Here is a 5,511-nt window from a genome sequence, read left to right on the forward strand (position 1 = left end):
CGCAGCCCGTCTCTCCATCCGCGCCGCTCCCGGTTCACCTTGCCGTGACGGGGGTGGCGCAGCCCCGCGGGGATGTCCCCTGGGCCGGGCAGGCCCTCCATCGCTGCACAGGAAATACTTGACCTAGTGTGTCACAGCATCGCGCTGGTCTTTTCCGTGGCCGCGCTGACCTGGGAGCTGGAAATGGCTTTCAGCGTCCCCGCGCGCCTCCCGCTAGCCCCCACGGATGTGCGTGCGGCTCAGCAAGAAATCAGAAGTCCTCCAGGCCCTTTTCACCATGGCTCTGTCCGTCTCCTGCTGCGTTTCAGCCCCCCCTTCTAACGCTCTGATTCACCTAAATCCCATCTTCTGCCCTGCGTTAATGATGCCATTCTTGGCATCAGCAGCAAATCTCTGCATGCAAGATATTTAGCAAAAAACCAGTGAGCTGAAGTAGCAAATAAAATGGGTGCAAGGCAAAACTGCCTCTGTAACCTCCCTCCAGCCCTAAAGCTCCCTGTTGAAAGACAACCCATAATCTTCCTTCTTGAATTTGGATTCAATTTCTGTGTACAAGTCTTAAAATGATATCCATTACCATAGGAAGTTGCTGAAGTTTAAGTTATATACCAGACCGAAAACACCTTGAAAAGGCAAACTATCAGATTCAAAGGCTTCTAATCCTCAGCTCAGCGAGACACAGATGGAGAAGCAGATTAGTGCCTTGTCATTTATAGCTCTGTTTGTAACGTACGTTTCTCATTTCCTTCATCTTGCGCTCCTGAGGCCTGGCCCAAAACCCACTGAAGCTGAGGGGAGTCCTTCCGCTTTCTTCACCCTGTTTTGCATCAAACCTTTACATAGTGCAGCTGATAGTGTAACGAGCTCTCTGCGCTGACTGGAGCCATTTTATTTGATAAATAATTAGCCTGCAGCTTCTTGTCAAAATCTGGAAGTACTTTAAACTAAAAATGTAGCAGTTAATGGTTGATTCTGCTTTTAACTGGTTTTGAATGCCAAAAACCACCCTGGGACTTTTTAATGAAGGCTATTCCATGAATAGAGGATGTTCTTGCCAACGCTCTGCACCAGATAACTGAGCAATCTTCGTTTCCTTTTTCCTCTAAAGTGGGACTCCCACACGCCACCACTGTAAACACAGAGCTTGCCTCCATAAACATGATTTCTGATGCTTAGCACAGCAAGGAGTCATACTCTACTCTATTTAAAAGTGCAGCAAGCTTCTCACATTTTGACTAGCAGCCCTTAAAACAGCTGTTTATGGACGACACCAGATGGACATAAGGTATTACCACAGTCATTGGGCAACGATTATATTTCTTTGTAAAGAAGCTCAGCTTTATACCATCCAATAGGGTTGGTGCCATTTAATTTGCTGCCCTAAGCTGTAGTAGCTGCTTTTTCATAAATCAGAACAGCAGATGGATTAGTTAAAATCAATTTATTACAGAACACCGGACAGCATCAGCCAAAATAAACCAAACTGCTGTAAGTACTTGTTTGGTGTTACTTTCTATTAAATAAATATCGCTGAAGCATCCAAAGCGTGTCCTGTTTGTAAAGATCTCTGTTGTAAAGATGTGTAAAACACATCTGAAAGCAGCTCTGCATTCAGTATCTGTGTATGGAGCAGCACATAGATCTGTGCATATGCACAGCTGACTCTGCATGATAGCATTAGCCCTGGCTGCAGTGACTGACAGGGCAAGCATTCTGGTTTGTTATTTTTATGACTAGCATAATTAGTGATTTCATGCAGATTTCGTCAATGTTCTTCATTTTTTTTCTGAGCCCACATCGTTCCCTCAGATGGTTAGCTTGTTTTCACAGCTCAGCTTTGCCTGCTGAATGCTGAACCCAGCTATGCTTTACAAATCGCTCTCTCTTACATCTACAAGATACCAGGAAATGGGTAACTTTCATTGTATTTATTTGCTTTTATAAACAAGAAACTGGTTTTCTGTATGGACCACAAGGTCTATAGAAACAAAGAACATTTGGAACTGTTTCATAACTCTAAAAATTCATCAAGTTTTTCCAGTTTGAAAATAATATCTCTAACATTCGGATATTTCGTATCTGAAAATGGATACATAATATTTTCATTTCTGTTCGCCAATCTAATGTTTTGAATATTTTCATATTCAAGGCAATATCGTGGGAGACTTTACTGGTGCATTTGCCTGAGAAATTCCATAAGCACATGCTGCCATGATTATTTTTCACTGCTTTGACACTGATGTTGCATAGCAAAGGCCCTCTTCTAGGATCTGCAAGATCTGCAACAAATGTCTGCAAAAAGAGGAAGCAATATCTCTATGGACAAAATATACAAATGCTTTTGCTTTTTTTTTTTCTTTTTTCAGTTCACTGTCCCTTTTCTCTCTCACTCTCTCAACTCAACCTCTCCCATAAGGGAACTGAAAAAAAGGTAGGATTTCAGGTTTGGTTTGGATAAAATCCTGAAATGTGGGTATGTCTCTGAATTACCTCATCATCTTGGTTTGAGCCCTTAGCTGAACTTTGTCCCAAAATCTACCTCCAACAAACCAATGAAAAGTTTAGTATAAACTTAAAAAACATGGAATGAAAATTTACCTTGGTATAAACACATATTTGTAACTTTTTTTTATTAAACAAAATATACCTTTTTATTATAAATGATAGGTAATTGAGTTTTGGAATTCACTTACCCCCCCACTAGTTTAAGGAATGATCTCACAGATCCTTGCATCTGCTAGATGGGTAGCCTCATTCATATAGTATATATAATTCTACTGTATTGGCTCCAAAATAAAGTTATTTTCCTAAGTAAGTGTTTAAGGTAAACCTAAGAAATTTCACACTTTTGCACTTATTAAAGCTTTGTCTGTGAAAGCATCAGCACATGGAAACAGAGTCTCTTCAACTTGAATCACCAAGTGGGGTGCTTCCACAGCCTGATAAGGGCTGTTCCAAGCCCCCCGGAGACGAGCAGTGGATGAGTTAACCGAGATGAACAGCAGCAGCTCAAGCCCACAAGATGCACGTGAGCACTGGGCACCTGCAGGCCCCTGTGCTTCTCTGTGACCATCAGCCCCACCACCCTTTCCCTCTGGGCTCTGAGAGCTGCTTATGGATTTCTGAGTCTGCAGCAGCCCAGGCTGCTGAACTCTGGGAATCTCAGACTGCATCTGCTGCCTTCCTGCTGTTGGCAAATCAGCCATAGCTCAGGCTCAAATTATAGAATCTTAGAGTGGCTTGGATTGGAAGGGACCTTAGAGACCATCAAGTTCCCAACCCCTGCTGTGGGCAGGGACACCCTCCACTAGTCTGGGTTGCTCTGAGCCCCATCCAACCTTCTGCATTGGAAATGACTTTTTATTATGTGGATTCAAACCGCATCAAACCACACTTCCTCTGCTCTCCCTGCCGCGGGCCTGCCAGTCAGAAGAGCCGAGCATTAAAACTGTCTTTAGAACGCTGGAAGGTGCAGCAGTTCCCCTTCTGGAGAAAACTGGCGAGCATTAAACCCGCAGCACTGGGCAGCGCATTTCTCCAGTTCACAGCCAAGGCAATGACGGAGCACACGGCCTCAGCTTCCCAGGGATGGTTTGGCTGAAATGCTGACATGTTGGAGGGCCAGCAGAAGGAAAAGGTTTTGACAGCGGTGCCTCCATCGACTGTCCATCGGGACTTCAGTAGATGGCACTGTCACACCAACTGTCACTTCCTGGGCACAGGAAGGGATCATGTACATATCATACTGTCACAGATTGCCTAGGCTTTTCTCCCTAACTAAACTACCCTTACTAAATAAACTACCCTTTTTTTTCCCCCCTCTAGATGACATCTGGTTACATCTATTTGATTTTTCAGAGTAATAATCCAAATATTTAAGATGTATATAATAGTACAGCTGACCACTAAGCAATTTGTTGACACATTTTCTATTAGGTGGTATGAAGCAGGACTAAACAACACATTTTTCCTTTATAAATTCCTGGATAAATAAAATGTCCATCACCTTTGACTATTTTTTTTTTAAAGTGTGCATATTTAAAATAGTTACATACTTCTGTTTTCAGCTGTGAAGTGTTCTGATTTCTGTTACATGGATTCTTTTTTTCTTCTCTCAGTCTTCTTTATAGACATAGAACTTCCTGGGGTGGTTACGGGAGGGGACATCTCCACTCCAAATTTTGAAAGTAATGCCCTTAAAAAATCCTGTTTAATCTCTCTACACATCTGGTCCAGCACTTACATTTTTATGTGTGTTTCCCATGTAGGTGATATTAAATCTGACTTTACACTTGCCAAATTTGTAATCTATCAAATAATTGTAACCATCAGAGCAACCACAATCCCTTAGGGAAAAGCAGTGTTAGCTAGTCCTGACTCAAGTTTATATCCTTGTCAGATTTCTCCTGTAGCTATTGTATTTATTTTCTTTTCTGCTAAATTGTGTGAGAACCCTGACACATCACCCAGAAAATCTGTCCAGCATCTGGATTGTATAGTCAACCACAGGAAATCTCATGGAGGGGCAACAGATTTTTGTTCCGTTGTGTAGTTCTGCTGGGATCACCATCATCTTAGTAGCTGGATTTAGACTAATTTCCCATTACTTGATCTCTGACATGCTAGGGCTTTTGTCTAAAATCTGTCAACCACAGTGATTTTTCTTGGTAATCAAAAGATTGCCCATTTCTCCCTATGAACCAATGACTTGGCTGTGAGTTTGGAACAATTTCCTAACAAAGCAGTGTGTGGACTTTCATGACTGAAAAAAAAGAGGCACCAATTTAAATTAACTCTTTGTTTTCCCATATATGAAAAAAAATGGATACAGCCGCATATGTCTCAGTATCAGCTAGAAGGACACTGCATCTGTAGTAAAGCTATCACCACCAGAGATGCCATCTCTGTGCTGGATGGCAGATCCACCAGCTTTTCTAGGAAATCTGCGAAATCTGGGTCAACAATCTGCAAATCACAAATTGCTCTGTTTCTCTCACATCACCCTTGCGGACACTTTGAATACTTGCAAAGCTATAGTTACTAGGATGTGGCTTTCCAGTACAAGGCTGATAAGCTGCAAAATGATTACTACTGCTGCTTCCCTTCTTCCTTTCTTCTTTTTTTTTCTTTTAATTTGGCATTAAGCCTGAACTTTAAGAAATATATAAAAATCGGAGACTTTAGATGAAGTATGTGTGATGCAGAATAGTGAGATGTTTTCTACAACATCCTAGAGCAAGAACGCTGATGTCAAATGACCTAAAGAATAGATCAGGAGCTCAGAAACTTGTCTCTTTGGTTTAATAATTTAAATTGGTGTACTGCAAAACACCGTCTCACCACCTCAGCTTCATTGTTAGTTGATAGTATAATTACAGAATTTAAAACGCCTGGAGAGTGGATTTTCATTTTAGAAAGTATTGTTGTTTTAGGCCTAAAAAGGATCATAAGAAGAATGTATAAAATAATAAACTAAGCCACTTTGCAATTCTGTAGGTCTTTGCCGTCACA

The sequence above is a fragment of the Corvus brachyrhynchos genome, unplaced genomic scaffold (genome assembly GCF_000691975.1).
Source record: "Corvus brachyrhynchos isolate BGI_N302 unplaced genomic scaffold, ASM69197v1 scaffold31, whole genome shotgun sequence".
Classification (NCBI taxonomy): domain Eukaryota; kingdom Metazoa; phylum Chordata; class Aves; order Passeriformes; family Corvidae; genus Corvus; species Corvus brachyrhynchos.